The 23,681-nt window shown below is 36.8% G+C and overlaps 1 long non-coding RNA gene across 1 annotated transcript; it reads left to right on the top strand.

Moving 5' to 3' along the window:
- Nucleotides 1-3,696: 3,696 nt before the first annotated feature.
- On the top strand, nt 3,697-23,316 carry LOC309804472. Its single transcript, XR_014294127.1, has 3 exons — nt 3,697-3,894; nt 13,562-13,933; nt 23,101-23,316. It is a non-coding gene; the product is annotated as an uncharacterized lncRNA (long non-coding RNA).
- The last annotated feature ends 365 nt before the right edge of the window (nt 23,317-23,681 follow it).

Here is a 23,681-nt window from a genome sequence, read left to right as displayed (position 1 = left end):
ATGTTTTTCTGAATATTACATTAATTGTGCTGAAGCGTGTTAATCGGTTAACTGTAAAAATGATCTCAACTCTATTCTTGTTTAGAATAACTAGACTTTGAACCAGAACCTCTCTGGAGTTCTTGCTGTTTCAGAAAATGTATGAAAAAGATAGCAATTTAGCACCATGCGTATTATAATTAGCTTAATCGTTGTCAGCATGTAGCTATAAACCAAATACCAATTAGTCCTAGTTGTATATCCATGGGCTTTTCTGGTTGTCTTTGAGTTAACGTTTCTTATTTGTGCAACTTAACAGCTCCCCCAGTGTGCAAGGGAAAATGTTTTTTTAATACATTTTTATATGTGCAAATTAACTGCATATTTAGCTTCATTATGCAAATAAGCTGCACTGATAAGTTCTTATTAGCAAAAGACAGGTTTTGTAATGCTTAAAATTCAACAAATGTAAGAAAGCAATCTGTGATATGCTTCAACAGTCCACGAATGGTGGTTAGGTCTTATTAGAGATTTAGTTACTGTTTGACAATCATTTAATCCCTACAGCTTCCTGTATTTAACAAAGCCTATTTTCCGAATTGCAGAAAGTATATATATCAGAAGGAGCCATGTTCACATATTACGATAGTCACGGAGAAAAAACAGAACATATTTATGCTGAGAGAAGTACAATATCCTGAAAAAGATTTAAACATATATTGAGAAAGACATCCTTAAGCAGAGCAAGTCACATACTTACAGAGACCCACAAAGATTCAGAAAAATATATTCAGAAAAAAAGAAACATACTTGGATCCAAAAAATGGATCGGAATGCCCTACAGAAGTGTAATAAATGTTCACCCAACTCTGTTTTCTCATGTTCGGGAACACAGTTAGATGATGTTTTCCAGCCTTGTTTGCAGATGTGGTCATGTGACAATTCTAGATGATGGAAAGCAAGAAGGTAATGAATTCCACTGCCATGCTTTTCCCATAATGACATCTTACGTGCTTTCTGCCCTGGCTGAATTGGGTGGACATAAGCTCTGTGGTGACCATGGTAGCTCTGTGTTAAAAATGGCAGAGATGCTGTTAACTCAGATCCTTGATGTGGAAGTGAGTCCTTCCTTGAGGTCCATTATCCACCACTTTGTCATCTACCTTGGACAATTGGAAAGATATGAACATCCTGGAATGTTAAATGAAAAAAATATGGTATTTGAGTCATTATACATCTTGATCTATTACTTTGGCCTAGCATGCTTAATACAGTGAAAGATATAAACATAAAGGACACCTTCCAGTTTTTTATCAACTTTGAATTTTTCCTTCAAGGACTGTCAGAGTTTGTTTAGTTGAAAAAAATGCTTTGATGTACTAGACTTCAGTTACCATGAAGTCTTGTCTTATAGGCCAAATATCAGGGCTTAATGAAAGGGATAGGAGAGTGTAATTTAAGTAGCAAAGGACTAGAAATTAAAAGGTATTATTTATATTCATGACACTATTACTTCTAGCTGGTGATATAAACAAGTGAATTTTCCTTACTGGAACTCCTTTTTCCAGATCTGAAAGATGTGAGCGTTTAGATTAAATGACCACTCAAATTCCACCATACCATAATTAGCATTCTGTGATTCTATAATTCAAAAGGGCTCAAGGTATTACAGAGGTTCTTCTCTGTAAAACAGAGACTAAAATTAAAGTAGGTGAAAAATTATACCATGTGCTTTGTTTTCCTTCTATTTTTTTCTGGGATTTTTGGCACTTGAGCTCTAGCCCTGATATAATCCTGAGCTAGTACCTATCAACTGTCTCATTTATTACAACTCAAAATGATAAAGTCATATAGACAATTTCTAAAATTATTTCAAAATCTAACATATCATGGCACTGGGAGATAGAAAGTGTTACTCTCCAAGAATAATGTGTTTATTGGAAGCTTTGTTAATCATACCATGCTTCTGTGAACAAAAGAAAAATTTACACACTATTGGGATTTTGAAACAGGATCTGTGTGATAATGAGCAAGTTGTTGAACCTCTCAAAACTTTATTGTCCTCAACTGTAAATGGGGGTTAACATGGGCCTCCCACTGTTGTTATGAGGCTTAAATGAGGTTAGAAATGTGGATGTTCCTAGTTTAGCCCTTGCCATGTAGCAAACTTTCTGCATGTCTGTTGGCTTATTCCCTCGTTTTTTGCACAGTGTAGAAAAAGTATGCTGCACAGTAGACCTAACTCTGACCCAAACACATTCAGGCCACTGTGAAATATTCAGGATGGTTTATGGCTTAAATATTGGCAGAACATGCAGGTTGTGCAAAAAGACAAATGGAGATGTGACATTGTAAATTAACAGTAATCATTGGTGAATATTTTCTTAGAGTTGTATCATTTGTGCTTATAGATAGAATGAAAATAATTTCTCATATTGTTATTTTTTTAATATTAAGCAACTGTTTGCCTTCACTTGATCTTAGCCAAAAGGCCAAGAAGCGATACTGTATGCTTTCAAAGTAGTAAAGGTAATTCACATTTCCTGATCATATACTAAATGCCAGAGGTGCTTCTTCTTTGTTATAGAATTTAATCCTTATGATCAAACTTTCAACGTAGGTGCCCCCCCTTTATTATCTAGGTGAAAAAAGAGGGATCAAAGAGACTAAGTCATTTGCTTGAATCATCTATTGAACTCAATGTAGAAAGGAAACCCACGTACAGATTCAAATCCAAGTTTGGTTCCAAAGCCCATTTTCTTTTTACTATATCATTTTAACTTTCAACAATGAAGTCTACACCACCTCCCAATTATCCTGCTTTAATCTGTCAACTCTTACTGTACTCATCATTCCTGTCAAGAGAGTTAATGTATTAAAGCTCAAAAACACAAATTGTAGGGTAGAGATGTAGGGGAAGCATAGCATCTCAAAGGCTTACTAATCCTCTCTAAATGTTGCTTTGCTTTGTGAAGGGCACATTTGTCCCAAAGTATTTAAACATATATATTTATGGACAGAAAGTGAGGAGGCAGCAGGAGCATTCTGATATGTGGTCATGTCAAATACAACTTGGTTAGAAAAGAGAAGAAAACAAGAGAAACTTTGTTGTGACAAACACATGATGTGCATGATGTCATTTGGTTGTTGTTGGCAAAAAGTCTATAGATGACATCTGTTTATCTATTTGTGAACCAGACACAGCCAAATTTTGTACAATGTCTCTCTGTACAGTCTCCTGAAGGAAGGTCCCTTGTAAGTGACAATGTGTCAAAAGTCACCAAAAATCTGTTAAAATTTAACTTCTGTTGAGAAAATAGTGTACTTGATGAGTATGTGTGGAGAATGTATTGAATCCAGATGAGACTGGTAATTCTGTCTCCATTAGCAACAAACACCCAAGAGAATGAAATGTTTAACTTAAAGAAAAGATTGTCTGTGATCAGAATGGCGATTTCCTCGAGAGAGGACAAAATGCAGACAACTACACCACCTGGGTATGTTTCAAAATTTTAGTTCCCACCATCCTCCTGAATCATTTTATGTGCACAAATCAATGACCTCAGAAAATGTTTTACTGTTGCGTCTGGAAAGAATTTCTTCATTTTTTTAAACTGTGTTCTTTCAAGGATTGTTATTTATAAAACATGTAAGAATTGTCATCAACCCCCCTACAAATTAACTTTTATCTTTATTTGTTGGTTTTTTTTTAGTTTATCATAGGTAACTTCTGAAATACTCTTGTATCTCTGGCTCACCTCAGCAGAGTTTCTATATATGCACAATTTGTATACCAGTGGACTCTATTCATAAAGAAGGAAAATTTCCCGTGTCCATTGTATGCGTCTGTTGGAAGACTCAGTGGAATTGAGAGGACTCAACTCAGTGGAAGAGTCAACCCAGTAAAATCTGTGGGTAAGTATTATAACTGAAACGATTGGTTGCATATACAGTGATCTCAAAGCATTGAGGTTTTTTGACTTACAACTTGCTGAAAGACAGAAATTAAACAGAACAGTAAACAGTTCTATGAGATAAATATATGCTCATTCTTTCAGATATCATTTGCTGTGGAAAAAAAAAAACCCTCATGACAAAGCAACAATTTTATTTGCTAACAATTGCACAAGTCAGCAATTTGGGCTGGGCTCAACTGAAAAATTCTTCTGTTGGTGTCACCTGAGATCACTCATGTAGCTGCCATGATCTGGCAGCTCAATTGGAATTGAATGAACTAAGATCCCCTCACTCACATGTCTAGTGGTTGGTGCTGGCTACAGCCTGGAGCTGTAGGCACAATAGGGCGATTTGTTTTCTCCTATTCCAATAAACATGTCCAGGCTTCTTCACAGGGCAGTCTCAAAAGAGCCAAAGCAGGACAAACCCCAAAGTGCAAGTGTTTTAAACTTTGCTTTCTTTACATTTGTAAATATTGTATTAGCCAAAATTTACCTGCTAAATCCTGTTCCTTAATGGAGGTTCAGGAATGTCATATTGCAAAGGGACTTGTGTGCAGTAACAATTTGTCCTCTAGTCACAGATTATTCATATTCCTCCTGCATGCAAAATATTTTCACCCCCCATCAAAAGAGTGACACCAAAGTGTTCTCTATTCCTGCAAATACTAATTTCTACTCATCTTCTCATTCCTTTCTATTGTTTCCAACTATCCCACCAACATTTCTTTTCATATCTTAGAGTGCTTTGTGTTCCTGTCTTCTGTATATGGTCTCACCTTCCACCAGAGGAGGTAGTAGAGATTAGTGGGCAGTTGATTCAAGAGAAAAATTAGGTTATCATCTATTTGAATTATTTATATCATCTGATTTATTTGGAGAAGATAAAATAGACTCCCTCCTCTTTGTTTTTCTCCTACAACTGCTTTCCTACTACATCTTCTTTCTTACCCACTGGATGAATCTTGGGTAAATCTCCTAGCTTTCAGGTATTGGATGAGCAGCAATTTTAGATATCAGAAGTCTAATCAGATTGAATCAGAGTTTTTCTTTCACATCTAGTTTAAAGCTTTTCCTTTTCCCTGAGTTTAGACCTGGATCTCAGATTCCATATATCAGCATTGGATAAGGGGCAAAGGGTGAATTCCTGCATCCTCCAAGGATGGAAAGGAAGATGGGGAAACTGAAAGTGAGGGAAATGGCAAGATCTTTTTGACTGGTGCTGCTGTGATCTGAGTTTGCTCCCAAATGTGTGGCAGGTACTAAAATATCAGTTACTTCTCTGACAAGGCAGCCTTGTAGATTATTCTACTTCTGGGAGAACTTAGCTCAGCAATTCTCCAACAGAACCAATTCCTATTCAGCTGACTTCTACAGACCAAGCCCTTAATTTCTGCTCCTATGATAATAACCCCTTTTTTTCTAGGATGAGTCCACTTTGTAGCTCTACTCTTGAATGTGGTCCTCTCAAGAAGGCTAGGCTTGATTGCTTTCTGAACTGACCATTCTGACCCATAGGAACCCTGACCCACGAAATCCTGGGGCCCACTGTCTTCAGAGGCAATGTCAGACAGGGCTTTCCCTTTAACCTGTTAAAGAAAGAGTCAAGGACTGTCCCTATAGACCCCTAACTTAGACAAAGATCAGCTTTTGCAAGATCTCCTTCACCATGCTTTCCTCTGATAGCAGCATGAGAAGGGCCCATGAGTTTCTGAAGCAGAAAAAGCATCCCACTGGAGTAAATGTCAATATTCCTTTCTGGTAAGCAGTTTACTGTCTTCCAAGTGGTTCGTAGCTTTCTCCCTGGTTTGATTTGTGTAGGAACACCTCCATTCCCACCTGCAAAGAGAGGGGAAGGGAAATGCCTCAGTGCTTTAAATGGGAAAAGCATATTGAACAGCCTATTACTTAAATATTTATTTATTTAACATTTTCCCCCTCTACACACTTAAGGTCAATTTCTAACTTAGCAGGCCTCTGAAGTATCTATCTCTACTGTTCTTTATTTATCATTTGTCTATTCTGTGTGGATTTACATATTTGTTTGTGCAGGATGATGGTACCAGGAGACATTCATCTTAGCCTAATCAGAAAAACAAAAGACTCTTCTTTTCACTCTGCTGTATTTTGTGATTGGTGCTGCCAGCATTCATCTCCACAAGACTCAATTTTCCATTTCTTCATTAACCAAAGTCCTGTGCTTCCAAACACTGTTTGTTATGATTTTTTAGCATTACTGCCTCAAGAGTGCTTTTCTTCTAAGACCACCAAGTTGGGACAACCAGGCCTCCTCAGGGAGCCCCCTCATCCTGAACAAGCCCCACTTGGAACAGGATAACGGGTTGGTGATCTCAATTTTTACACAGTCTTTCCGGCCTTGTTTTGCACCTTGGCTACCTGAACCCTTAGCCATCCAGCCAGCCTGGTGTCTTACTGCTGTCATATTTCTCTGCACTACTACCAACCAGGGGTCATGATTTTTCACATCTTTCTTGACTCTTGCCAGCTGTCGTCTGAAATATTCTGGGAATCCTTATTTATCCTGCTCTCAAGAATTCTAACTTCAGGTAGAAATGGATAGGATTTAGGCTTCAATTGTTATTTTAGGACAGCACATTGATTATCCAGTTTTGTTTTGTTCTGTTTTTCCTTTACAGATTTTTTCCTTCCCCAACAACGATAAGGCAAGGGATGGAAAATTCATATTTAATACACAAAATTTCTAGCTTGCATTCAAAGAGTCACTAAAAACAAAACAAACAGATAAGATCAATTCACGTTTTTAACTTAGCAACAAATATGTGTAGATGACACTACTATCTAGGACCATACCAATAGATGAGAATGGGCTCTTAATTTTCTATTTTAAATGTCTAGTAGCAGAGGGTATTGGCTGATCCATTATAAATTCTACCACTCAATCCTTCTAAATTCTTCTAGTACGGACTCTACTGAAATTAATCAAATTTGTTCACACAAGTAGCCAGATAAGACCAAAGGTATAGAAAATATCACTGCAAAGTTTGTAGAGCCAGTTGATTTTTCCACAGTCCTTTGCCTCTTCCAGGTCACTTTTTTTTTTCCTTAGATACAATCTACTGTAAAAATGTAAGTGGAAACAGCTATTACACTCAAAATTTAAGTAAAATCTCAAGATTTATCTAAGTCCAAAGTAGCCTAAATCTATGTCTGAATGTAGAGTTGATTACATTAATAGGGGGAATAGTATTTTTGAAGTGGCTTTCTGATCCTGGGTTCCCTAGACAGAGATGGACGCTCATTTGAGTCATATACTTCCAAGGCCCTTGCATGGGCTCTAACAGTGTGTTCACATTGTTATACATAGTTTTAGAAAGTGACAAAAGTGCTATTTAACCACAATTTAATATATTTGCTATACTCTTACACTCCAATATCCTCTTAGTCATGTTTCATCTATTGCCTGGTGGCTTTGGTGTGGCACAGGCATAACTAAAGTGAGGTAGAGGTATGAATCTGTTTAGTTTGGTTTGGTGGTTTGCAGTCACTTCTGTATATAGTTCAGGGATTGCTAACTATCCACCCAGTCGCAGGAATGGCTTCAGAACACCCACTGCTGCCCCCCTGGGATTGTGACTGATAGTGCAAGGTCAGAGGTTTGGAGAGCTATGTGAAAGTATCCTATGGCACCTGATATCAGCAGGAAGTAGCTAACAATCAATGAGTTTGCTTCTAAAACTAGTTAACATTAGTTACTGAATAAGAACCTTTGAAATGCTCTGATATCTTACAGCTCATATATAAGAGAATCTTGAGGGATTTTTTTTCTAAATTTGATAATAATTCTAATAATGTATTAAAATGTATTTAAAATTTAAAATCTAATAATGTATTTAAGAATAATGTATTTAAAATACAGTAATAAGGTATGAAGCTGAAATAAACTTTTCTAAAACTATCAATAATAAAATATTTCAATCAACAGAAGACTGGATTATCTGAGAAAAGATTGAATTATCTTACTATTATTTCTAAGGTAAATAATAATATAAAATGTAGTCACGTGAAGGGGTAATCAAAGAATAGGCAGCCAAATATCAGGAAAAAATGTAGTAAAATATAAAACAGAAATGATTCCAGTAGTTTATGAATAAAAAAATTTCTATTTCTCTGGATTTTTTTATGTTTATGGTTAGGTTTTTAAAAATGTATAGTTTTTCACGATTTCATTTACAATTTTATGTATAATTTTTATTGTAATTATATATTTTTTAAAGAGGTCCCCACAGATTGCATAAGCTTCAGGTCCCACAAGACCTGGATCTGCCCCTGCCCATAGGGTATATAGATTAGATAGATAGATGGATAGACAGATAGATAGATAGATAGATAATCTAGAAAAAGTAAACAGCTCTCTCTAGTTCATGTCAGCTTCTAGGAAATAATATTAGTGAAGGCAGACAATACCCAAACCATACAGGACTTTATGGGTTAAAATCAATGCAACCAGCTGGCACTTAGGCGCTAACTAGGAGCCAGTGCAAACACACAGATGACTCACATAAATAAAGCAAACGTCCTAATGCAGGACATGTGAAAATTAAGACAACAACATGCCACTTAAGAAAATTATCTGAAGAAGCCAATCCCTTTGTAGGGATGGAACATTCTCAGCAAAACCTTGGGACACATTAACAGGATGGCTTCCCTACCCTTTCCCGTAATTGGCTCTCTGGCGCTCTTAGTGAAGGGGAGATGGATTTAAGAGCCATTTGGATTTGGAGAGGATTTGTCTGAAGATAGATTTACAATTAGGTAAAAAATGTTTCAATCCGAATATTACACTATTTGGACAAAATAAAAATCCCATTTTAAAAAATAGGAATTCAGGTTCTGTTTTTTTTGCTTTTTAATTAAAGGCCTTTCATCATTTCTGGGTTACTGCTGGCTATGGTATTTGAATGAATTATCTCCATTGTTTCAGGTTTTTCGAATTTAACAGCCTGTTCTGAAGCAACATGCTTTGGGATTAAATCCAATTTATAAAGGTGTACCTGAGAAGGTTTTCTTTAATATTCTTGAACAAGAGAATTTCAGTCGCTAATAAGTCTTGGGCAATATTTTTATATTTTTTAATAAAAAATTAATTTTCGTTTTCTTCTTTTTAAATAAACAATCTTTGAAACAGAATTCCCTAAAATCATGAACACACAGTGCAAAATTCCAAAAACTCTGAAGATAACCAAACCTATATTTGTATGCCAGCATTACCCCTTCTTAGATGAAAGACCATTGGCAAGTGGTTTCAACTCTCTGAGCCTCACTAAATTCACCTTTAAAATGAATCTTGTATGGAGCCTAAGTTCTCATCCTGTGGTGAGGGTTAAATACGATCCCAGGTGAAAACATTTTAACACTGGCCATTATAAAATAATTAAAGTCATCTTGAAGCTCCCTTTCAACTTTTTATTTTTGAAATTAATTGAAGTTAACTTGCTGCTAAAATGCTGGTCCCAAAATTCTGGGGAAAAATTCTTAAAGGAGCTAAGAAGAAAGCCTAGCACCATATTGAAAATACATCAAATAGAAATAAAGTACAATATCTGCTAACACTGATGAGTTAGTGTGGGGGAGAGGGGGGGAGGTGTTTAAGAAAGAGGATGAGAACAAAGCAAGATTATTTTCAGTGTAGAGTGCCTCCTCTCTTTTATAGATGACTTTTAGTGTACTAAGCAAGAAAATCAACCATGCCTTCCATATCCTTTGTTTTGTTAGGGGGCCTTTTTAAGGTCACACTTCAGATATTCCAATAAAGAAATCAATACTGTATCCTACTCTCAAGGACTTGAAAACAAATTGTCTGACTTAAAATATCACACACACACACACACACACACACACACACATACTATCTTTATTTTTTTATTTTTTTCCTATAGTGACAGAAAGGGGATGAGGCTCAAAATTTTGCTGGTGGTGAAGGAAATGACAATTGACGAACTAGATTTTGCTTTAATTGTTCTTTTTGTCTACTATTAATAATTGTAAGTTTATCTTTCTTTTCATTGAAGGAAACAACATAAGTGAGTTATTACTATCTAATTTGTAATTTTTATTTTAAAATTTAATAATTTCTTTCATGCACCTGAACACTTTTAAGAAAATACTAGAATTCTTCAACAGTAATAATCCAAAAGTCCTAAATTTGTCTGAATCCTATATTACTGACTGATAATGGCAACATCTACATAACAACGAGTAATTATTTCCATTGTTTGTGTGCTCAAGTGCTAGGTTAACTATTTTATTATATTGTCTTCATTATTTCTTAAAATAGGCTTATGAGATATTATTTTAACACTTTAAAGATGAGGAAACTGAAACTAAGTTGAAGTAAATCTCTTGTCAGAGGAAGCTATCCAGAAATTGATCAAATTAAAACTTACATTTGAAGTGAAGTATTTCAATTTTTCAAAGATTATCTAGAAAGAACCATGCTCTGAGCCACTGTTTGACATAATGAAAACAATATTGATAGCTCATATTTTAAAACTTTCAATATGCCTAGAGTTCTATCAAATCCTTTATCTATATGGTTTTTTAAATCGGTACAAAAACCCTATGATTTCAGTGCTTTTATTATCTTCATATCTTCATAAAATCTGAATCTTGGAGCGGTTGGCAAATGTACTGAAAAGTCACTAAGTTTTGCCCATCAAACCCTAACTTATTGTATCACTCTACAAGATGCCTTCCTTATGCAGATTAGATAGGTATCGATATAGTGTAGATTGAAAGATGCCATAGTTTGCCCATAAACTGATTCACATCTAGAGCCTTTGGGTTAAGTTATTGTTTAAAGGCAAATGACAGGTGATTTACCTATTAAGTTGTTATTACCTAACCCATGACATATCTAAGGCCACCCTGGATCATCCAGAGAGGGGACTAATGAAGAAACACAGAGGGCTGTTGGTAAGGGAAAATCTTACCCTAAAAGAACAATTCAACCACAGCAAAGCAATAAAGCTGTGATTTAAGCTTTGTGACAAAAAAGAGAAAGAACAAGTTTAAGGTACTAAAAACAAGCAACCGAAAAACTTGCAAATGACTAACGTGCAGAGAGCAATATCTGTTTTAGGTGTATTAATAAATATATTGTTTCTTCAAAAGAGGTCAGTACACTTTAAAAAGCAACATATCTCAAGACTTTCTGTCACTTGCAATTTTTCAAATGGTTAACACTTTTATTATCACTTTGGCACTGTTATATCTTCCAATATGATTAAAAATTTGGAGATAAATCAAGTTTTCCAAAAATTGCATAGATTTTGCTTAGAGCCACCTATGTGCTTACTGTGATACTCTCTACTAAGTTGTTGATACTCTCTACTAAGTGTAGTAGAGATCTTTATAGATGTAAAATAGATGAGCTCCAGAAAGGCAGTCTTTAAAGTAATATTCATGCCTTAAATAAATAAATCCACATTAAGTCACAAGATATTTTTGTCCCTCAGAAATGTTCAATGGCAGAAAGGAAAGAAAGAAGTGGAAAGTTAGCCACCACAGTAGTAAGCATTGTGGTTCATCTGGGGTATATTTTGTGGACCCTTCTAAAGTGTCATAACATTTTTTTTCCCTGAGAACCCAAAACGTCTTCTTACATCATTGAGAAGCAGGCTTCTCTGTGGAGTTTGTGTGCTCATTTTACTGGTTCTGGGAGTCTCAGATGTAGAGCTCTCACTCTCCCTCCAGCTTTGACACTTTCTCCCTATTCCCAAATGAGAAACTTATGATGGGCTTGGGAATGCTATGTTCTAGAGGAACACCACTGTAGAGCCCTTAATTTATCAAACTAAACACATCAGTCTTTCTTTCTTGTTTCCTGGTTCCTGACTCCTGTCCATAGTTCCCTTTCCCCTCCCCTCCACATAAACCAAAGGAGGAAGATCTGAGGAGGAATTATGAATGGTCTTCTCTTCTCATCCCCAACCCACATTCCTGGTTCAAGTTTTCCTTTTTAAATTCTTTTCTGACAAGGTGATTTCCTTTCTTCTCTAGTGTATTCCCTGGTAGGGTCAGACCTGGTCCTTGAAAACTGATCCCTACCAGAGGATTGCAGGTCTAGAAATCGATACCTAATGGGAGGGCTATTTTCCATCCCGATGTCTTCACAGTCAAAGAATCATTTTTTTGGCATGTTTTTATTTCTTAACTTCCAAATATGTATTCAATAAGCATATATTATGTACCAGTACCTGTCATATCTTGTGCTCATTTCTAGGGATATAATGATGAATTGGATATGTGCTCTGCTCTCAAGTGTCTTTCCATTTAATATAAATATGACTGAATACATCCAGGTACACACTGGTTATAGTGATTATGTTTCCAAAGATGGTCACAACATTATCTCTCATCCTGTGTGTTCTTTTGCAGTGAGATTTTGCCATTCTTCTATAAAGATGTATAGTTGATTTCCCCTTTGTTTGAATTCAGACTTGCCCTGTGAACTGTTTTCACCAACAGTATGTGAAGAAAGTGATGCTGCATAGTGTTCAAAGCCAGACCTTAAGTGTCTCTTTGGAACACCCTTTCTCAGAAACCAGTCACCATTCTGTCAGGAAACCCGAAAGCTAAGTGCAGAGGCCCAAGTGGAGAAAACTGAAGCTTCCAGCTAACAGACCCAACTGAGCTCGCCCTCAGAAGCTCACCCCAACTGTTGACCATGTGGATGGGAGCATTTTTGGATCTTCCAGTCAGCCCAGCATCCCAGAATACACCACATGAACCAAAATAACTGTGCAGGCAACCCATAGAATTATGAAAATCATACATTATTGTGGTTTAATCCACTAAGTTTAGGGTGGTTTGTCATGAATCAATAGATAATTTAAGTAGGTGTGTAGCTTAGATTTTTCTTTGAGACTGGTCTCTTATACCATAATACATAAATAAATGAATGTGTATATATGAATAACATACTGTAATTAAGTAAACATGAATTTCATTTTAGTTCTCAAAGAAGTAATACTATATACACAATAAGTTCTATTGTACTTCCATTGTGGGGAAGTATTATTTCACTTTTTATTTAAGAAGAATTGGGGAACTCTGCTACAAACCAGACACACTTCTTGGCACTGAGGAAGAAACTAGGGACCTCACCCTTAATAAGTCTCAGTCTAGTGAAAGAGATGGACAATTGCACTTAAGAAATAAATGATGTGCTCCATTGAAGAATGTAGCTGACTCCCCTGATACCTCATCTTCACATCACTTGAGCCTACTTCTAAATTCAGCCTCATTTATGCAGAAGTTTCCACGTGAGCTCAGACTCACATTGCCTTGGCAGGGATCTGCCTTAAGCTCCTGGCCTCCATCTTTCTGCTTTTTACCTTAGGAACGTCTCCATCACAATGGAAGCCTCTGCTTGAACATTTAGGGGAGTTAATTCTCCCAGGGGCAACTCTCAACCAATGAAGGAAGGCAGGCAGTGAATAATGGAAGCCAGCTTCCATCCTTCAAATGGACAATTCTGGGAAACATTCTTCATGTTTCTCAGATATTCCAAGAGAATTAAGTACCTGGTGCTTTCTGTGGCACTCTCAATCATGCACACTTACATAAAATTTTCTTTCTTCCAGGTCCCACTCTCTTTTTCCTTCTCTCTTCAAAAACAAACTACCTGCATCAAGCTTTGTCTCAGCCTCTGCTTTTGGGTGAACTCAAAACAAAACAATGAGGGCTTCCCTGGTGGCGCAGTGGTTGAGAGTCCGCCTGCCGATGCAGGGGACACTGGTTCGTGCCCCAGTCTGGGAGGATCCCACATGCCACGGAGCGGCTGGGCCCGTGAGCCATGGCCGCTGAGCCTGAGCGTCCGGAGCCTGTGCTCCGCAACGGGAGAGGCCACAACAGTGAGAGGCCCATGTACCGCAAAAAAAAAAACAACAAAAAAAAAACAATGAGCAATGGTCTGGGAGCACAAAGGAAGGCCACTTGAGACTGGAATAAGATAAGTAAGTTGTCTTTGGACTAACATTATGTTCAGCAGAACACATGTTGATTGAATGATTGATTGATTGAGTGATTAAAGAAAGGAGCTATCATCTTTCTAATCTGAACAATAGGCATTTGATAACTTTAAATCTACAGTACCCAAATTCAAGTCCCCTTTGGCTACTTGGAAAGGCAAAAGAAGAAAATCAGAGAGAGTAGGATGGTTAAGAATCAGATGAATAAATGCAGTAACCAGATGTTCATGTTAAATTTAAAATTAATGTGGTGAAAAAGTATGTAGTTTGTCAAGAGAGTCCATGGAATGGAAAATATTAATAACAAGAATGTCTTATAAATGATATACTTCCCAAACAGCTGAATATACAAGATAAATTCAATTTCAAAGCCCTTGTGTCATTAACAAACTACTCATGATTTTCTCACTAAATTTATGGATTCTCCAGGACCTTCTGTGCATTGCCTCACATGGTAAAGCTTCATTAACTTCTCTTCCCTATTTTGTTATTGTTTGACCTCTGAATTAATCTGTCTCTGTAGAATTTCCATCACTATTGTTTTCTCCAGACCAAATAAAAGAAGAGTATATTCAATTTGAGTGAGAAATGTTGCACAAACACTCACTACTTCCAGTTTTATTAGGAGTTATTTGTAGGCCAGCAAAAGTAGCAAGGAACAAAGCATTCCATTTGATCAGTAGTTTTCATGTTTTAACAAGAGGTTTCATGGAGAGTTGTTTTATTGGTGCAGGAGGAATGAGGCAGGAACTAATTATTAATTTCAAATTTAGGTAAAACTAAATTAAACAAGTGCAATCAGGTTGGAGTACAATAGCTCAGAATAGAAATGAACCCTTCTTAAAAAAAAAGCCATTTGCCTTCCCTTGTTGTCAGTTACAGCATGCCTAAGGAGAAGGCATAAAAATTCATCTACTCATTTCCCTTTGAATTAGGTTTATTCATATAGCAAAGTGTGAGGAATCAGGTTTGTGAATGTGTGAAGTGAATCAGAAACATACATGGGCCATGTGTATCTTTAACTACTCCATTGGGTTGGCATGATTTCCACTTGTGAGGAGTTTGATCTTACAATGATACTCAACACAAGTAATATTTACAGATAAAATTTACAAGTCATGCTAATTGTTATATTACAAAAAAACCAAATTGGTGAATTGTGCCACATATTTGAAGTTTAATCTGTGTATCTCTGTATATTTGAAAATATAATCCTATTATAAATTATGTAGTCATCTGTTTTACGATGTTTTCATTAGAATTTCTACAAGTCATTTGTAACATACATAACAATCACTTCTTTAAATGCTATTTCTCTCCTTAACATGTTTTGCCTGTTTTCTGTTTCAAGCCAAGTAGTAAAGGCATTATTATTTTTAAATACCTGTATGTACCTTTCTCTTTGTATATCTCAGCTCTTTCTTAAATTTTATTTATCATATTTCTTTCAAATCTGCCTTGTGAAACATAATAAACCTTTGAATCTGTAAGTATGCTTCTCAGTAGTTCCAGATTGCCACTTAGCTCCAGGGTGGATAACTAAAACTGCTGTAATGCACAGTATTCCCCAAAGATGCATTTAATCATTTGCTTCATTCTTGTTTTTACCTACTCTGAACTTCTACATCTTAGGTCAGGAAAATTCCACCTTATTTAGTGGTCTAAGAATAACAGTTCTCACCATTATACAACCCACCCAGATTTCAGTTCCGAGCAGAACTGAAAGTCAGGGATTTTATTCTGCTTCATTCATTGCCATATCCCCAGTGCCCAGAACAGTCCTGGCACAGAGTGGGAACTCAAAAAAAATATTTTTGAGCAAATACATAATCATTAATTGTGGTACAATATTAAGAAAAATTATCATTTTATTAATTTGTGACAAGTACTCCATAAAAAGTATCAGGTCTTTTCATTTTAATTTTGAGTTGTTCAACTGGACCTCTAGCCAACAGAAAGGCCCTGCCATTTGTTAAACAGTCTTGAAACTTTCCAAACCCAAAGCTCAGCTGGTAGGCTGAGCTTGGTAGAGCTCACCACAGTGATACGTTTATACCTCTCTCACCACAGCCCTCAGGGTAACCAGCATGAATCTGGTGGTCAGCTGTCTGGGACAGTTTGAAACATCGTCAGAGCTGCTGGGCATATTTCATTTTATCTCTGCACCCTACCGCCTCACACATCCCCTCCAACCCCCACCCCCAAATTTATGCCAGATTTGAGTCTGATCCTCTTCACAGAGTCTGATGTGCTGTATCAACCAAACACATGCTTAGCCACATGAACTACAATAATACATATATTCACCAATGCTAATTTGGAGTATTTCCTCACCAAAGAGTAAGTGTTAATGATAAGTCAGTGTGGCAAAGGAAGAACCTCTGTCCTGACCTGTAAGTGAGGAGCATTTTCTGCATATAAAAATCATATTGGAGATATTTTGAAACTCTCTGAGTGGGAAGAATATCTAAGGGTAGGCTAGATGGCAGAATCAAGAAAATAAAACATATATAATGACCTAAATATAAGAGAAACATATTTCTCACTCAGTTTTAGTTCTTTTGGTCTAACTGCTCTGAACCATGTTCTTCTATACATGACTTTCAAGGTTGTTTGGGGGGAAGTCTCCATTCTAATCATTTGGAAGAAGAAATGCATGACTGTGAGGGATATATTCTTATTGGTCATACTTGGAAATTGTAACTCAATTCTGCTCACATTCAATTGGTAAGAACTCAGTTGCTGTACCTAACAGCAAAGAAGACAAAGGAATATGGTCCAGCTGAAAGTTCATTAAGAAGAAACAGATTGTGGTGTCTATGAACATTCACAGTTCAGGTCTCCTGCAGCAGAACGTATAATTGACTATGGTCCCCAGCTGCTGTGCCTCTGGGCCCACCACTGTATAATGAAAATTATGCCAAGTCTAATACTATAAGTCATCAAGGCACACACTTTAGCATACCTTCTTTCTTATCTGAAGCCTCATCCATGAAACGTTAAATAAAGACATATATGCAGAGTAGAGTGTAGTGGTTTCAAGTATAGACTCTGGAGCCAAAAGGTCTGGATGACCTTGGGCAGATTACTTAACCTCTCTGTGCCTGTTTCTTTATCTTAAAATGGAGTGAGTAGTATGTATGTTGCACAGTTAATGAGAGGATTGAAAGAGTTATGCATGTAAAATACTTAGAAGAGTGTGCGGTGCTTCTCCACTATAAAACAATTAGCTATTATTATTCTGCCACTATGCTCTATGGGACTCTGGGTTTTTTTGAATGATCTTCATAGTTGTCAGGGTGAGGTTCTAGATGTTTTACCCCAGCTTTCAGGAAAGAAGCTTCAATTTTATCAGTTTATTTATTGACTTCTTTGTGGGACACAGGTCTATATCAAGGTTTCAAGGTTTGCCTCAGTTGTAAAGAGCTACCTTGGCTAAAGATATATCCCTCCTAGGAGTATATCTGATGGCTATTCAAGGCAGAGGTATAAAAGCCTCACCACGTCACCCACTGCTGGATAATTTTGGTAGACCTTATCTACTACAGCCCCTGGTGGATAGAGGGAAGGCTTGGTCTAGCCTGCAATGCGGACTTCCTTCTTTTGCCAAGGCTTTCTTCCTCACTCTCTCTTTCATTGGGGTCATTAGCCCTTCATGAATACACTGCCCACAAAACTTCCGCTCAGCACTCAGTGTCTGCTTCTGGAAAACCCAATCTTGAAAGCACTTCTGCATGAGATTCTTTTTTTTTTTTAATTTATTTTATTTTATTTTTATTCATTTACCTATTTATTTATTTAATTGGAGTATAGTTACTTTACAATGTTGTGTTAGTTTCTGCTGTACAACAAAGTGAATCAGCTATATGTATACATATATCCCCTCCCTCTTGGACCTCCCTCCCATCCCCTGCCCCACCGCCATCCCTCCCATCTAGGTCATCACAGGGCACTGAGCTAAGCATCCTGTGCTATACAGCTGGTTCCCACTAGCTATCTATTCTACACACGGTCGTGTATATATGTCAATCCTAAGCTCCAAAAAATCTACAAGCAATAAAAGCTGGAGAGGGTGTGGAGAAAAGGGAACTCTCTTGCACTGTTGATGGGAATGTCAATTGATTCAGCCACTATGGAGAACAGTATTGAGGGTCCTTAAAAAGCTAAAAATAGAACTACCACATGACCCAGCAATTCCACTACTGGGCATAGACCCTGAGAAAACCATAATTCAAAAACACGCATGTACCCCAATGGTCATTGCAGCACTATTTGCAATAGCCAGGACATGGAAACAACTTAAATGTGCATGAGATTCTTAAAAGCAAACAACAAACAGGAGAAACCACTAGTCTAGTCTAAACAGTTTAACATCTTATAGTGACCTCTCATTGATTTATGAATTTAAGATTTTTCTGCAATAAGATTATAAATGTCTCAAAGGCAGGAACTTGATTACATAGATGGAGAGGCTTAATACCTACTTACTTGACTCCATTGTTGGTTGATCGATTAATTGATAGTCTCATGGAAACTTTTTATGTTAAATACATTAGCAGTATACAAAAAAGTTAGCACATAGGTTTATTTCTAACTGCTTAATATAGGTACCCCAAGTAGAAAACTTCAAATGTGCAGAATTTATCCTAATTGCAAAAAGGAAAGAAACAGGAAAAGATTTCCTAAGTTTAAAAAATAAACTGTCACATGTCTATTAACCAAAGCTTTTAGCAGTTATTTACTACCTTGCCCAAATTCTTTGGCCTTCTCCATCATAGCCAGACAGATAATAATCTACTTAATACAGCCTCATATGTCAGTGTTTGTCTCGGCTTTGAGCATTCAGGCCCAACCTGGCAATGCCCCCAGGAACCAGTGGAGCCTGCTGTAACAGGATCTGCTCCCAGAGATTCTGTTGATGGCTCTAACAGTTGAATCTTCTTAATAGTGAACTGAGGAGACCTTCAAGATGGTCGAGGAATAAGACATGGAGATCACCTTCCTCCCCACAGATACACCAGAAATACATCTATACATGGAACAACTCCTACAGAACACCTACCAAATGCTGGCAGAAGACCTCAGACTTCCCAAAAGGCAAGAAACTTCCCACATACCTGGGTAGGGCAAAAGAAAAAAGAAAATACAGAGACAAAGGAATAGGGATGGGACCTGTACCTCTGGGAGGGAGCTGTGAAGGAGAAAAAGTTTCCACACACTAGGAAGCCCCTTCACGGGTGGAGACGGGGATGGCTGGGGGGAAGCTACAGCTTTTTTTGCTATCAAAAAAACAAACAACCCAATCCAAAATTGGGCAGAAGACCTAAATCGACATTTCTCCAAAGAAGATATACAGATGGCCAACAAACACATGAAAGGATGCTCCACATCACTAATCATTAGAGAAATGCAAATCAAAACTACAATGAGGTATCACCTCACACCAGTCAGAATGGCCATCATCAAAATATCTATAAACAATAAATGCTGGAGAGGGTGTGGAGTAAAGGATACCCTCTTGCACTGTTGGTGGGTATGTAAATTGATACAGCCCCTATGGAGAACAATATAGAGGTTCCTTAAAAAACTAAAAATAGAACTACCATATGACCCAGCAATCCCACTACAGGCATAGACCCTGAGAAAACCGTAACTCAAAAAGAGTCATGTATCACAATGTTCATTGCATCTCTATTTACAATAGCCAGGACACAGAAGCAACCTAAGTGTCCATCGACAGCTGAATGGATAAAGAAGATGTGGCACATATATACAATGGAATATTACCCAGCCTTAAAGAGAAACGAAATTGAGTTATTTGTAGTGAAGTGGATGGACCTAGAGTCTGTCAAACAGAGTGAAGTAAGTCAGAAAGAGAAAAACAAATACTGTATGCTAACACATATATATGGAATCTAAAGAAAAAGAAAAAAAGAAAAAAGAAAAATCGTTCAGAAGAACCTAGGGCCAGGACAGGAGTAAAGACACAGACATAGAGAGTGGAGTTAAGGACACAAGGAGAGAGAAGGGTAAGCTGGGACGAAATGAGAGAGTGGCATGGATATATATACTACAACTGTAAAATAGATAGCTAGTGGGAAGCAGCTGCATGACACGGGGAGATCAGCTAGGTGCTTTGTGTCCACCTGGAGGGGTGGGAAAAGGAGGATGGGAGGGAGAGGCAAGAGGGAGGAGATATGGTGATATATGTATATGTATAGCTGATTCACTTTGTTATAAAGGAGAAACTAACACACCATTATAAATCAATTATACTCCAATATAAAAAAAATAAAAAATAAATTATACTCCAATAAAAATGTTCAAAAAAAAAGTCAATAAATAAAAACAGATTTGGAAAACTACATGTAATGTAAAGGATGAACAAAGGGTTAACACAAAAAGAACTCTTGGGCTTCCCTGGTGGCGCAGTGGTTGAGAGTCCGCCTGCTGATGCAGGGGACATGGGTTCGTGCCCCGGTCCGGGAAGATCCCACATGCCACGGAGCGGCTGGGCCCGTGATCCATGGCTGCTGAGCCTGTGCGTCCGGAGCCTGTGCTCCACAACTGGAGAGGCCACAGCAGTGAGAGTCCCGCGTAACGCAAAAAAAAAACAAACAAAACAAACAAACAAAAAAACAACTCTTACAGATTGACAAGGAGATAAACACTCCATAGAAAAATGGACAAAGGATATTCAGAGGCAATTTGTGAAAAAATGGAGATGCTCAAACTCACTAGAGCCTGAGGAAATGCAAATTAAAGAAAGCAACAAGGTGATAGATAGCCTTATAAGTAACAATGTCAGAACTTTATGAGTGACATCCACTCCTGCCAGGCATGAGGGGAAAAGAATATTCTCATACTTTGGTGATGGAAATGTGAATCGTTATAGGTTTTTTTTGAAAAGAAACTAGAAATAGCTGTTAAAAATTAAAAATACATATATCCCTTGACTTAACAAATGTTACTTCTGAGACTGTTCTAAGGAAAAGCATCAGGATTTAAGATTATATGCTCAAGGATATTTCTAACACCAGTAACTGGGTAAAACCTGGAAGAAAATGAATGTGTGTCAATAGGGCAATGGTGAATAAATTATGGAACATTCATCCCATGTAATATAATGTTTCCATTAAACAAAAAAGAAAGGGATTTCCATGAGTTATTGTTGCATGAGTAAAGGAAGGTTCGGAAAAGTTTGTAAAATATGATCTTATCCTTATAAAACAAAAATGCACTCCCTGCCACATGTTTATATATGGAGAGATGTTTACATATAATTGTATAAGCATGAAGATAAATGAAGGAAGATAAATATTCTAGGTGTTTAACATGGATAACAATGAGAGAAGGAGGGAAAAGGAGAAAACCAAGCAATCCAGAGAAAGAAAACTTGAAAACACTGCACTAGAAACAACTCTAGTATGATCACATCGACGCATTTATAGAAAACCAGATTTGTGTATATGTGATCAACAATTTTTAAAAAGACTCCTGACTTTCATGAGAGAGAAAGATATTCGCACAATAAATATCCCTTTATTTTCTTTCTCTTTTTTTAATTGAAAAAAAAACAGTGAACTGAAATCTGCCTCAGTAAAACTTTCAATGGGCTTCATTTTTTTTTACCCTTTGGAGAAAAAAAATCATAGGTCTGCCCTCTTATAGATTACACTCCTTCAAATATTTTAAGACAGCTCTTGAAATCCTCTTAGGATGTTTTCTTTACCAAGCTAACAATTCTTTGTTCCTTTAAGAGAGGAGTTTCTCAGACTATTTGCCATTCTGGCTTTCTTTCCCTGGATGCATTTAGTTAGTCAAAGTCTATCAGAAAATTGTGGCAGCCAAAACTTAATATCATACAGCACAGTTCATGGGTATTCTTAGTCTCCTTGTTTTGGACACTTTGTTTCTATTACTGTTTTCTACATTTGCAGTAATTTTTTAGTTCCTTGTTATATTATGAGGTCCATTTCAGTGGCATTTCTGTCAGGTCTTTATAATTTGCTTCTCTCCAGCTTAATTAGCCATTTACAATATACAGAATTCCTCTCCCCTCACCCTTCCACCCTCTTGTCCCAACAAGGATAGAATTTCCTCATTAATATCATGGAAAATGTTTCCCATCTGGCCTTTTTTAAGAAACCATTATAAGTAGGAATCTTACTCAGACTTTGAGTGACATTGTTCCACTTACTGAATACTGGCTCTATGTGTATACTTTATAGGGTCTCTGGGATCACTGCATGTAAAATACAATCTATGAAATAGAATTTTTATTTTTTCTGTTAAAATTTTATTTTTATAAAGGTAAATTGATTCAGAAAAAGGGAAAATTCCCCCAAAACCTTCTGAAAATTCACAGCAAGGTTGCTATTGTTATTGTTTGTGGATTTTGTTGTTTAGTCTAGATTTTATACTTTGTTTATATTGGGCTGAGTCTACCCACCTTTATAATTCCTGGGGTCTAGCTTCTTCTGTAATTACCTCAGAAATGCTGTCCTGTGGGACACCTGGCCCAAGAAATTGTGTAAGCTTTTTTTAAAAAACAAATCTGAATCTTATGCAGCTTCACAATCTTGTGTCAGATAAAGCCAAGAATTAATTTTGCAAATTACTGACACAAATATAATATACACTATAGTGGTTTATTTCCTGTAAAAATTTGATTTTCATTTGCATTATTTATGAAGAACTGATTTTTCCAGAGGTTCAACATACAATGCAAAAGTGAAAGAAGTTAGTGTGTACTCACAGATTGTTACATATAAGCAGTCAATAGCCTTGAACTGAAGTTTCATGAAATTTTGTCTCTCACCAGAGCAAGCCATATGTCACTTAGGAATTCATGAAACTAAGATGAATCTCATAAGAGATATTTTCCAAAGCAAATTTTGCTTGGGGTTCAGAATTTTTTAAATGAAAACAATTGTTTCAGGCTTTAAAATTCTGATGTTTCCCCTCTAGAACACAACTGGAAATTCCTTGAAGGAAGTGACTGTGTCATGTTCATCTTTGTAACCTCAGTCCCTAGTACCATGTTGATAGTGAGTAGGTCCTAAAGAGATGCTTGTGGATTGAGTGAATAATGAATGAATGAATAATAACCTGGGCCAACTGTGAAAGTGAGCATCTTATGACAATCACAGGCATTACATCAAAAAGACAGCAGAAGCAAGGTGAAGAGATGATCAGGGGAGCTACAGAGGAGGAGAAGTAATTGGAACACTGTTTGGGAGACCAGAAAAGAAGATGTAGCAGGAGGATGAGAAATCACCACGGACCACAGTATATGGCAGGAATGGGAGGCAATCAGCAACATGAGCAGAAAGCGAGCCAGTGTGCTGCTGGGAAATCTGTACCAGGGAGGGGATGTGCACAGTGTGTGGAAACAATGTGGGAAGATAGTTCTCAGTGCACAGAGCATATGTAACTTGTTAATTGGGGGATTTAAAAATTATATTTGATATATAAAATTAATAAAGATGATGAAAAATTAAAACGAAGAACAAGAAAATAGATGCAAAGAAGTCCTTAACTACATGTGTTTAATGATCATAACAATTTATTATAAAATGCTTAGAGCTATAGTCATGCTCATGGGATGAATGATTTTCACGGAATAAAAACAGCTGTGGGGAAATCACAAACTGTAACAGTATCAATAAAAGCATTAAAATGAAAAGATGTACCTTGAAATATTATTCAAGTAGACAACATATATGAGTTA

This window comes from Mesoplodon mirus (assembly GCF_964341445.2).
Source record: "Mesoplodon mirus genome assembly, chromosome: 5".
Taxonomy (NCBI): Eukaryota; Metazoa; Chordata; class Mammalia; order Artiodactyla; family Ziphiidae; genus Mesoplodon; species Mesoplodon mirus.
Note: the sequence above shows the minus strand (reverse complement) of the source record. Positions and strands in the feature narration are given on the sequence as shown.